This window comes from Oryzias latipes, chromosome 3 (assembly GCF_053564925.1).
Source record: "Oryzias latipes strain Hd-rR chromosome 3, Olatipes_Hd-rR_3.1".
Classification (NCBI taxonomy): domain Eukaryota; kingdom Metazoa; phylum Chordata; class Actinopteri; order Beloniformes; family Adrianichthyidae; genus Oryzias; species Oryzias latipes.
Window position 1 is genome coordinate 19,135,520 of NC_136239.1, and position 13,347 is coordinate 19,148,866.

Sequence of the window (13,347 nt, forward strand, 5' to 3'; positions counted from 1 at the left end):
TTCAGAAAAACCAAAGGTATGACTGAATAAACCCCTTTTGTAATTGAGGCCAAACTTTATTCATTTCAACCATGTTTGAAAATCTTTGGTGTTGGCCCGGACGGAAAAGGAAAGAAGGGAAGAAGAGAGAGGGATGTTAGAGAGGGGGGGGGGGGGGGGGGGGGATAGTGAGAGGGGGGGGTAAGACCATGAGCAGCATAGAGCAGACAGGTTTACTGGTTGTTTATCATTACGGTACGGTTCAAATGTAGTACAAAAAGGGCGGGGCCTGTTCGCACACACTCAAATGTTATCAACACACCTGCTAGCTGCAAAAAATGTTCACATGTCAACATGTACACAAAACAGATAGTGTTCACGAACGCATACCTATGCCTTTAAACCGACTAGTGTGAAATCTTTCATTCATTCAATCATGCAAACTATTAGTGCAAAGGTGAGCTAACACCTGTGCTCAGGTGAGTGTTTATGTTCTTCTAAAATGAATGGTGGAATGTGAAAAGAAGGAGGAGGAGCGCCCAGCCACCCCCACACCCAGTCCCCCGCCGCAGCAGCAGCGGCAGCCGGAATTCCCCCAACGCCACACGGGAACAGGCAGGGAACAACCGCCCCCCGGGCGACCAAGACCGCCACCCAGGCCAGGGCCAGCAGGACCGCCGCGAGGCCCACAGAGCCAGAGAGCAGGGAGGCGCGGAGGGAAAGAGAGCGCCGCCCCAGCCCAGCCAGGAAAGCAGCCCCCCCGCCGCGCCGGAAGAGCCCAACGCAGGGCCCCACCGGAGAAGGACGCCCACAGCCCCAGATGAGCACCCCACCACCACCCAGGAGTTCCGGGCATCCCCCCGCCCCAACCCCAGGTACGAGCCAGGACCCCCCAAGGGAGACCCGCTCCGCACTCCAGGCAGCCACCCACCCGGCCCACGGTTGGTCCAGGGAGGAGCAAGGCAGGGGCCCGCCGCCCCCGCCCAGGAGGGGGGAACCCCGGGGAAAAAAGGGTGGCCCACAAGGGGTGTTATAAATATGGCCCGACCAGGCTCGGCCACTGTTGGAAGTTTGGCGGGGCCCAGCGCTCAGGGGCAAGGACCAGGACCCACCCCCCAGGGACACGAACACCCCCGGCTCAGGTGTAATATGAACCCCCCCACCGTGCGGAGAGAGCACCGCCGGGCCCAGGGAGCCGGCACCCAGGGGACACGGCCGCCGTCGCCAAGAGGCCCGCACCCCCCACCAGGGAAGGGGTAGGGGACAGATGGACCCAGGTCCCACCTTCCTTGCAAAATGTGTGTGCGTGTATGTGTGTTTGAGAGGGTGTGTGTGTGCATGTGTGTGTGTTTATGTTGGAATGTATATATTGAAGGGGGAGGGATGTGTGTACTAAGGGGGGTGCAGTTAAAATTGGCGAGTAGGGCACTAAGGGGACATCTCCTGATTACTCACAGTGATGTCCCCTCACCCTCCCCACCAAGGGGCCCTAAATATCTAAGGTGCGGTTAAAATTGGCGGGTAGGGTGCCAGGAGGACATCTGCTGCTTGCTTGCAGTGATGTCCAAGCACCCCCCCTACCAAGGACCCTACATGTCTAAGGTGCAAATAAAACCGAAAGAGGGGGGGCCCACTCCATACGGCAACCATAGGAGGGGGGCCACTGCCAAGTAGCCCCCCCACAAGGCGCATCGCAGGCTAGATCCCCCACCCCCTCACCCTAATATGAGGTTATATGAGGAAGGGGGTAAGTTGGGGACAGCTGGTAGACTGTCCCCCGGTGGTCAAACAGCTGTCCCCCAGCCCCCCCCCCCAGCAAAGGGGCCAGGGCCACCCAGCCCAGGGGCCCCACCCCCGGAGGCGCTGACACCCCAGGCCCGGCACCACCCGCCCCACACAGAGAGAGAGGAGCCAGAAAGCGGTCCCCCCCCCCCCCCCCCCCCCCCGGAGCAAGCCCAGGCCCCCACCCCCAGACGCCGGTCCTAGAGGAGCTCTGGTCAGGTCTTGACGGGACCGAGGAGGCCAACCGGCCGAGGCAACCACTGATTGCCTCAGCGGAGACCCCGACCCGTTAGCCCCCCCGACCCGTACCAATAATGGGCTCCCCCCCACAGCGCCCCCCCACAGGACAGGGCCGACAAGCCCCCCACCCCACCCAACCGCAGACCCCGCAGCCGAAGCGGATGACACCCAGAGCGACCGGGGGCCCCGAGAGGGTTGTCCCGTCCCGTCCCAGAGCCAGGGAAGGGCCGATCCCAGCCCCAGGTGCAGATGGGCAGCCCATCCAGCGCCGCTGATCCCCCCCCCCCCCCCCCCCCGCACAATGTTCTGTTTTTCTTGCCTCATGGCAATGAAAGTAAAGTATAATAATATTTAAAAAAAACTTTTTTTCTGTCTAGTTTTTTGCTTGCCAAAAATGATGAAATATTTAACAATAGACAGTAATGGGGGAAAAAGTATCACTTATTAACATTTTTAGCATGGCGTAGTGTTGTGTCTGATAGTATGTTATTTAACTTTTAAACCTTTTTTTTTGACAATCAAATGTTAGGTATGCCAGACTGCACCCTTGTTAAAGCAGAAAATTTGACCCCTCAAAAAGATTTTTTTTTTTCCACTTCTGGAAATATTATACCACAAAGAAGCTAAAAGGCTAAAATACTTCAAAATAAGAGACAAAGAGGAAAACAAATATTTAAAAGAAATATTTGTCTACATGAGCGATATTTTTCTTTTTGGAAAAAAAAATGCAACCTTGACAATCTCATGGACATGTTCTTGGGTGTTACTACATGTTCCATCAGACCTTGAATACCACTGAGGTGAAGAACCAACTTAGTCTAAAAGAAAGAAATTCCAAAGTTGCATGGTATTTTCCTTGCTTTTGTGCTCAAACAAAACAAATGGAAAAGAGTCATACTTCTCTATTATTTTTTTCTAGATCTCTGTAAACGTAATTTGCCACACTTTCTATATTTTAAATGCAATAAAACAACATTTGAAACCATCTAATAACACCTCACACATTCACGGTGCCAAGAATCATTAAGAACTTTAAGACTTTTGTCTCAGTAAAACAGTATCAAACAGCACATCTTAATAATCATCTAAGATCAACCTTAGCACACTGACTACTATTTGATGATTCCTTCAGTTATAAGATTGAGTTTTTTTTATGAATTGCACAAATCACAAGTGTTTGGATGATTGTTGTTTATGTACTCTAAATGGTCAGTATTAAAACAGAACAAAAAAAAATAAACTATTAACCTTCAGTTTAATTATTAGAATCATACTTAATTAGGGAGTCAACCCCAAACCCAGCGTAGCGCTGAGAGTCAGTATTGTATGGTTTGTCAAAATGCATCATTGTGTATTTTTAGCATAAGCAGAGAATTATCTTACTGCAAAATTAGCACAACAGAATGCTGTTGAACTGCCACAGAAGGATAAAGGCTGAAATGTGACAAATTGGGTATAAATTCACACAAATTTGTCACGGTGGCCTCTGTCAGTGCTCCTCCCCCTCCCCTCTCTCTGTGCACCTGAAGATTGCAACCAGCTGTGGACACTTTGCTCATCACCTCACCGCCTTCTTAAGGGGATCCAGACCAGCAATCATCGCCAGTCCGTTGCCTACCTCGGTGCATGTCTGAACCTCAGTACATACTCCGATTCAAGTTCGGGCCTTTACTTACCCTGCTTATTCTACCCGCCTCCAGGTTTCCAGATCCACGAGTGTCCACCTGGGAGATCTTCAGCTCGCTCCACACCAGCCTCGCCTCGAAGTCACGCCACGTTCCTCGCTCACCTCGGGTCCCAAGACATCAGACAGTGCGCGGCGATCCGCACCGCACGTCTCGCTCCGCTCCAGCCACGCCACGCTCTCAGCTTAGCTCTCAAGTCCCCACAAGCTACGCCGACTCCTCGCCAGAGATCCAAGCCAGCACTAAGTAACAACCAGAACTGTTATCTCCTGCCTGGATATTAAAGACTCTTTGTTAATCGCTACTTGCCTGAGTTTCCTTCCGGGGTTTTCAGCGTCTGGGTCTGCCGCGTCCTTTCCGCCATGACAAAATTAAACCAACCCATACACACAACTTAATTCAAATTCAAGATTGAAAACATTTTCTACCTATTTACACACAGAATTGTACACAAATGGAGAAATACGTTTTTGGCAGAGTTTAGGGATTTTTTTCTTTCTTAATTAACTTTGATTTAAATTAAGTCAAGTTCAAATGAATATTCTGGCACAGTGGTTAGCACTCTCACCTCAGAGTGGGCAGGCCCTGACCTGTGTGGAGTTTGCATGTTCATTTTATTTGTGAACTACGTCCCACTGTCCCACTGTCTAAAAATGTGCTTTATTGGTCAAAAGACCTGCAATAAATTAACAACTGGTCCAGAGTGTACCTACCTTTGCCCAACAGACACAGGGATAAGCTTCGGCAGCTGTGTGACCCCTAAAGGGATGGTGAGTTAAGAAAATAGCTGGATTGATGGAGGGACATTCAGTTGACTACAAAGGTAACTAGCAATTACACATGTAATTATGCATATATATGTCTATCTACTGAGCACTCATCTTAATTCTAACATTTTAAATATTAGCTGGTCTTAGAAATTCAAATTTGACCGAGGTATTGTACCTGAAAAAAGCAGAGTGTTAATTTTTTCTTCTTTAGATGGATTTGTAAACTGTGAAGTGTTTGTTTGGGGTTTTGTGTGAAATTTTATTTCAGCAGGTGTTCCTCAAAATAATTATTCTTCCAGCCATGTTTGGATTGCGTAAGGGACGTGCTTTTGTTGTCTTAGTTGGCTGGAAGACCATTGGACACCTGCCCAGTCAATTCAAGATCGTTCATTTGTTTTTTTGTGCGAAACAAACTGGATTTTACCCCACACTGAAGTGACACGCTTCATTGTCCATAAAATGGAAAAGAAAAGAAAAAACAGTTGAAACTGTGTGAACACAAATCAGAGCGCTGAACTGATGGACACAATCAAAAATGATCACTAATAGCTTGCTCAAATTCTAAATGAATTGCACATGTTACTTAGAAAAACAGATAAGAAAAGCAATTAGATAGATTTTGAATTTGGCTTCACATCAGAATGTTCATTATCCACATTCATCTAGCCAGCAGTGTACAGTATGTGGGTGTGCGAGGATGTTTGTGTTTCTTTGACTGCTTGTAGGCATGTGTCAGTGCCAACTGATGGGCCAATGCCTGATGTAAAATGAGAATGTGGCAGAATAACATCCAGAGGCCTCTTTATCTTCCAGTTATTTTTTTTGTCACATTACAAAAATAAATTTGGCATTTGTGTCTGATCTTTTGCCGGGAGGTAGCTTTACCCAAGCAAAAAAAAAAAAAAAAAAAAAACATTAACAGACCTGAGGTAGTGAGCAACACTGAGTTAAATGTACAAATACTTTAAGTGTTTTTACAAATATATCCAAAAAGTCATTTTCCTTTTTTGTTTCACCATGCAGACATTCACTGGATTCTTTGTGTGTCCATGTGTTTACATGTGTGCTTTAAAAAACTGCTCCTTAAAGGTTATATGGCAATGGATGAAGAGATAATGAATCGCAACACCTCTTTACCCCACATCGCGCCAGATGAGGTGAAGTGATTTAGCAAATTTTTGGGCCTGATGGAAAGATTAGCCTCTCGGGGTACAAGTCATCAAAACATCTGCTGCAGCATGAAAATCTCTCTGTGCCCTAGTGGCTGTTTTAATCTCCTCTAATATTAAAGATGCAGCAAGCCTGTTGTGCACATTCGCTCTTCAAGTGATACAAAAATTGAAATATGCATTTATGCATGGATATTTTACTAACAGTTTGAAGGTAAACCATGGTTTCCATTTACGCTCACCCCTTCTTTTTTGATATTAACTAAGTAATGATTTACTCTCACGCTGCACCCACAGTGCATTTAGCAGAACAAGCTACCATGCTGGTGCTGGAACCATAGGAGGAAGTCAGAGTTACCGGAGAAAACCCCCGCATCCATGCAGGCAAAGACAACGATCAAAACTCCAAAAAGGCCTGCTGCCATTGCAAGTCGGCTTTCCTGTGCTATCCACCTCACTACTGTTCTACCCAGCCTTACACTGCATCTGTAAATAAATAAATAAGCACCAAAGGGCGCTCAGCTCCATTAGCTTGGCAATGATGACAGCTGCTGTATAATGACTCCTGTTTGGATGTCTAGTCACTCCAGCGTTGAGACCTTTTGAGGGAAATTGGGCAGAGGAGTTTGTCTGGGAACTGTGTTCATTTCAATGGTCTGCCTTTTACAGCTCAGGTTTGAAGTTAGTTTCCTTTCTTCTGCATCTAGTCTGTTTTGTTAAACGTCTGTCTCTGCATGGAGTCATTTATTACTCCTGTGACGGAGCTAAAATGACATTCTGTTTGTGGGTTTAAGAGGAATAAGCTTTTACTGTACTTTAACAAAATACTTCCATAGGAAAACGAGTTCAGTTTAGAATATGTAGTAAATTGTATGCATTCATGTAATCGAGTTAATGCCAAAAGAGCATAATATATATGTAACTGACCCTGTTCTTTTGTGAACTCAAAGCATTTTGCTTTTAATTTGGCCTCTTAGCAGTAACAGTGGTGATAATATCTGAATAGAGATAATAAAACATATTTTTATGGAATAGTAGTCTAGGCATTTGAGTACCTTGAAAAAGCCAGCTGATGAATTTTTAAATGTTAATCTTTGAAGAAGCTGCAGAAGTGCGCTCGTCAGTGAAATGAGGGGCTGCCAGGAATCTGCAGCAGGATAATTAATTGTTCAGTCTTTGTGGTAGGGATTCATTTACCGAGACCCATTGCAAATATTATACAGCTGTTAGCTTTTGAGCCAACATTTTTTTTTTTCCCAATTTCAATTTTTTTATACATGTACAGTGGGGCAAAAAAATATTTGGCAGTCACCAGTTCTGCAAGTTGTCCCACTTGAAGAAATGAGAGTTCTGTAATGTTTATCATAAGTACACTTCAACTATGAAAGACTGAATATTAAAAAAAAGACAAATCCAGGAAATCCTATTGTGTGTTATTTATAGAATTTATGTATATGATGGAGCAGGAAATAAGTATTCTGTGTCCCTTGCAGTCTTGTTCAAGAAACAGTTCTATCTTACACTCTTTACCTGACATGAAAACACCTGTTTATAAAAATAATAATGGATTATATTTATTTGCCCTTTTCAGACGGTGAAAGCGCTTTCAATGTGTGCATTATTTATTCACTCCTCATTCATACTTGGTGATGAAAGAGGCGTGGCTGCCAGATTGCGCCTACGGTCCCTCTGACCATCACCGGGACATTCATTCACATTCACACACTAATTTGGATTTTTTATTTTTCCAAACACACACACCCTTAAACTGTCATACTGTAACTCAGGGATGTGCACAGGATTTTAGAGGGGTGGGGCTCAAAGTTGGTAAACAATATGTCTATTGTTAAACAATATGGAACTTAAGTGATATTTTAAAATAAACTACTAATAGATAAATACTCAGCTACAGGTGAAAGTGAAACAATTGCCATTTCTTTATGTAAAAACATTATTGTCAACATGAGTTAGTTCACTTTATCATATACTTGGAAGACATCAAAGGTATAAAACACTGGAAGATTTTATATTGGCACATTGTGCTGCAGACTTGATCAACATTAATACAGTTTACTGCAGATAGTAATATTTTGAATACAGACATCCTACAACTGTTGTTCCTAGAATGCTGAAATTATTAATAATATTTAATGATATCATAATGTTGCTGTGAGGATTCTAAGGTTTAGTTCAGTTCTTCGGTGATGTTTTTGGTCATATTTTGTCCTCCATCAGTCACTTCTGGTTCATGTTCATTATCCACAGCTGGATTCATGTCTGTTCATTGTCTTCAGTGTATAGAAGTGTCAGGTTTTGAGTTCCTCCTTGACTGGTCATCTGCTTTTTTTCACCACAGTTTTTGTCCTGTTTAAGTTTATTTATTAAATGTTTACATTTCTGACAGCAAACCCGGTTTCGTGCATTTTGGCTCCAACACCTCCAGTTAGCGTTTAGTTTTTTAGAACTCATACAATGTGATTTATTGGATTCTTTTTATTTTCTGTCCAAGTGTGCTGGAGCCAGATGTTACAGCTTACATACTGTATACAATATTGGAGTGCTCCGCCGAGTTTGATGGAAATTTTGAGGTAGTCAATTGTACTACTTACTTATTAGTTGGGAATGGTGACTTTTGTTGTATTTTTTCCCAAATATTTCAAAATAACCTTCAGAGTGAATCATCGAATAAAAAGTTAAAAAAAAAATCCTGATCAGCTATTGATTGTACATATTTTTCTCTTGCCAAAAAAGTAATAAAACTTTCCTCAGCAGAAGGAAAAAAGAAGTAATATCTGTTTGTCTCAGCATATTAGCATCTAATTATGAGATAAGTTTCTGTAACAGTATCACAGACTGGTTGTTCAGAACAAAATCTTTCAATTTTTTTAGTAATTAACCCCAGTTGAGGCAGAAAGCTGCCCAAGTTAATGAAGTTGAGGTTTCTGGGTAGGATTAATTAGAGCTCAAATGAGGGTGGGGGGTGGCTGCAGTGGTGGTGGTTACAGAGAGAGGAAGGAGGGCTAAATAAACAATGTAATAAATGACGCAGAGCTTGGTCTTTAATGCACAATTAAATTGGTATTGTCTTGGGATCAGGCAAAGCACACACAAGTTATTCTCTTAATCTAGTTTCATATATCATGTCTTCACTCCTAATGGTTAGAGCCAACCTAAGTAAGTCCCTTGGTGATATTCAAACACTATGTATATATACACACAGGAAGGTTTTGTGGTAATATGTGCCAGATACACAAAATGAAATAACCTTTTCTTAGCTCACCTGCAAGCTGAAAAGAAACTGTAGATGTTTAGCACATGTAGTTCATTTAGAAAAATTAAGTATTTTGATTTGAACCGTTTTTGTTCAGCACTTTTACAAATAAAAGCTTTTTGCTGGAAAAGATCAATATTTTTCTAAAAAAGAATATTGCAGGAGCACAAGGACAACAAGTTCACTGGAACACTTCAGACTAGAGTCACACATAATTACAGCTTTACTTTTATTTTTTTTTAATTAGGCTTTGGAAAAAAATAAAATTTACTGGTGCAGAATCCCAATGGCCAGAAAAAAACATACACAAGAAACGTTCATTCCAAAACAATTACTGCCTTTAAATAACACTTGGTAGCACCTGCAATATTTAATTTTTGTTGTTGATGTTATAATTTTTTAATTATTTCATTTTTTTATTTATTTATTGCAAAATCAAATCAGAGTAAATGTGTAAGGCACCTTTCATACTGATGTAACTGAAAGTGCTTTATTAGGGTGTGAATTTAGGTATCGATCTGATACCAAGTTATTACAGGGCTAGTACTGCTGACATCCATACTAATGTTGATACTGATACCTTTTCTTGAAATGTTGTGATTCTAAAATCTTTTTGCAAATACACTTTTTTGATAATTAAGTGTATAAGAAAACAGGATAGAGACTTTTGTCAAATATAAGTGTTAATTAATTATAACAATGTAAACAGAACATAAATAATTTATAGAACATATATATTAATTACGGCATAGTACACAAATAAGAAAACAGAAACTACTGCAAAAGTTTACAAATTGGCCAAATTTTTGCCCAATCTGGCAACACTGCAGACAGTTAGACACTGTGCTTGCATGAACTCCATTAGTAAATTCAAGCACTTCACTGTACGTATTTAAAAAAAAACTGCAACAATAGTATCGTTCTCATCACGCTAGTAATAATACTTCACCTTGGTATAAATACCATTGCTACTCGGATCAATACCCCACCTTTACTTACAATAGTATCGTTCTCATCACGCTAGTAATAATACTTCACCTTGGTATAAATACCATTGCTACTCGGATCAATACCCCACCTTTACTTTACATAGTAAAACATATTCCAATGTAAAAACCAAAAGCAAAACAAACACCTTCACACACAGATAATTATAAAACACACAATGCCCAAAACCCCCATGACACCCTCCACAAACACACACATACACACAACATGATAAAGCTTTCATTGTTCAGAATTAAGATGCAAATAAGACATGTTGTCTGCATTATGCTTTTTATGGAGTGAATATGTTTTATTGCTGTCTTAAAAAGTAGATTTCTGTTCAGCAAACAGGTAACTTACCTACCTATCGACTGACCGATCTATCTGATTGTTGTTCAGTGTTTTTATTCTTTAAATGAAAAGCCAGCCATTGCATATTGTGTTGCTATTTATGCTTTTATTCAAATGTTCATTTTTTGGTGGGAAGAAAATGTTCTTTTTTATTTACGACATAATGGAACCTTATTGGTCAGCCCTTGGGCTATTTTGAAAATAGTGCCTCCCTTTAAAAAAAAACATTTCTTAATGATGTTTAACACCATAGTTTGTCATAGCAGGTCTTAAAACTATTTTTTAAAAAGTTCTCATCCCTGCAGTCCAGTAGAAGTAACCCACACATACATGACAGTGCTACATGCTGAGATTGTATGTCTTTAGAAAAAAAACACATAAAGTCTTTAAAGCTAGACTCATTAAATTTTATTTTTTAACCATCATCTGGCTCAGCCACAATATTAAACTATCTGTTACACTTATATTATTAGCTTTTAAATGTGCTCCCTGTGCACAAATCAGAGCTTTGTCTCTGTAATGACACATTGTGGGCACATTGGATACAATGTGGGTTTTAATATCTTGGAAAAGAGAATTTACCACATGGCAGATATGGGAATCATATCAACAATCTTCCAACTGGAAGGCAACCCCTCTGCCTATGAGACAGAATGAGCTTTGGACACAAACCACACTCACCCCCATGCTTTATGCTATTTGAATCAATTTTGACACTATTACATGAAGGCTTATTAAAGGACTTTTTTTATGTTTTAATGTAACACTTTTTTGGTATTTTTTTCTTTTATAATGGTTGTTTTAACATTCATTGCACCATAACGATAGTTACTTAAATTAACGATTAATGTGTTGTACTTAATTTGCAGTAAGTTATATAGAATTCTATTTAGATTTTGCTGTTTTAATTGTTGTTTTGTCTTATTCAATGTCGGTTTTATTTCTTGATAGTAGTTTAGCTGACTGCAATCAACTCCATATTTTACAACATACTATTTTTTACCACATGCTTTTCACCAAAAGGTTTTGACCATGACTCTATTTAACATCGTCAAACTAAAATAATGGATGTGTGTAATATTTTGAGAAAATTTCATAAACTCATAAATCATGAAAATTATTTTACAATCACTGTGGAAAGACTAAGTTGTCTAACACAGTTGATGCATCTTTGCAGAAATGCATTTAGCCTTTGTCCATGCAACTTAGGTTCTTTGGATTTTTATGTTGCTGCAGAGATTTCCATATCTATCAGATCTAACAGATGCCTTTTAAATTGTTTCACAGAATTGAATGAGAAAGAGAACCTATTTTCAGACATACAGCTTATTCCTGCAACTAATGCTTCACATGTTTACAAAAAGCCAATTGTCTTTTAATATGTTTTTATTTGAGAAAGAATTATGCACTTAGAGATGCGGTAACGCTTGAAGACAAAGAGGCTTCAAGTCTGGCAGTCTGTATGACTTATTGCACAGCGGACAGCCAAGACCATGCTGGGCAAAATGCTCATTTGTCCATTTTTTTTTCTTGGGTTCCCATGGGATCTTTCCTCCTTCTGTTGCCTTAGATCCTACATTTCTGAGCAGTTGTTTTTTTATTTATTTTTTCCTTTTTTTCTTCCCAAATGATCAAAGTAAAATCTGCTCTCAACAATCCGCTTGACAGCACTGGACTCAACATTGAGGAGAAAGGAAAAACTAAGGCAATTGAGACGCCTGAAGGTTGCATCTACTGTTAAAGCGTTTATTGACTTTCTTTGACACTTTAGACTTCACGTTATACCTCAAATTATTTTAAGGGGGAATGTTGCAGTTTTAATACCTTAACCTCTTCCAAAAATAGGAAAAATGTACTCAAAATAATGGTAAATGGCCTAAGACCAACAGATTTACAAAGTTAAAAGTTCATATAAATTCACACTTTCACAAGTTAGCTATTGTCATAGGAAAACAGCAACAACAACAAAAACTGAAGTGTTTGTTTTCGTACATTTCTTTTAAAATAGAGATAAGCTGAGATATTTAACTGACTCACATGAGCTGCTTAAAGTGGTATAAATTAAAGCTGAGCTAACTTAGAGTATAGATATTGGTTCTTGCTTTGATCAAAAGTGCCCCGGAGCTCTTCTACATTTTCTTTTGAGTTGCACTGCACAGCATGTCGATGGCATACTTCCTGTTGGATCACAGCATAATGGACTTCCTCCAGTTATAAGACATGTGTTATTCATTAGAAGTCCTTTCCCCTGGCTAAAGAATGTGGAATATTTGAGTTCAGGCCATGAACCGATCAATGAAACATGCTGGCAAACACACAAAGGTTCTTACTTTGTACATCTGAGCATCTGTCTATGTAATAGCCCACACAGCATCTTATTAAAAGCATCTACTCAAATTGTTACATAAATAATAATTAAAAAGCAGTTTTTCGAGTCTAGTATTTACTTTCAACACTGTGTGGTTTTTCTTATCTTTTTGGTAAGTATTTATAGATCTTCAAGTTAAAAAAACTAAATCCTCACATATTTTCATTGGTGAGTTTACTATAACATAAGTACATATATGTTTGACATTTTTTATATTAATAATTTAAAAAAAAACACAGCTTTGCATTTTTTAGAACTGCTGAAAGGATAAAAAACTTTGAAGTGCACCCAAAAAGAAAACTTTTAGAGTGATCATACTACTAAAAAAATGCAATCATAAAATATGAGAAGGTGTCTTAACTGCACGGCAGCTCAAATTAGTGAGAATCAATCATCTGATACGATGAGACGGCCTGCATTTTTATTTCACACTGTGCCAGCTGTTCATGGTGGATCAAAGAGCGAAGATGGCATTTATGAGCTTTATGCGAGTCTAATACCAGTTTTCATGTTCACTCTTTCAGTTCCTTATTAAACCAAAGAAAGGTGCCAAAGAAACTGACTTTGCTTGCTCTTCATGTTATTAAGCCCTCTTCTCTAACTAGAAAAAAAAAAGTCTCTCTTTTTCTGCCCATTTATCCAATTACAAGTCCAGTCATTTAAGCAAGTTTGAAGCAACACCAAGGCAACTACACACATTCCCGCACACTAAACCGCACACAGGAACAGGAAGAATATGCAAGCT

General features: G+C 40.3%; 1 long non-coding RNA gene across 1 annotated transcript; it reads left to right on the forward strand.

Annotated features, from left to right (window-relative positions):
* Nucleotides 1–3,480: 3,480 nt before the first annotated feature.
* On the forward strand, nucleotides 3,481–3,990 carry LOC144991097 (uncharacterized). Its single transcript, XR_013655001.1, has 2 exons — nucleotides 3,481–3,623; nucleotides 3,702–3,990. It is a non-coding gene; the product is annotated as an uncharacterized LOC144991097 (long non-coding RNA).
* The last annotated feature ends 9,357 nt before the right edge of the window (nucleotides 3,991–13,347 follow it).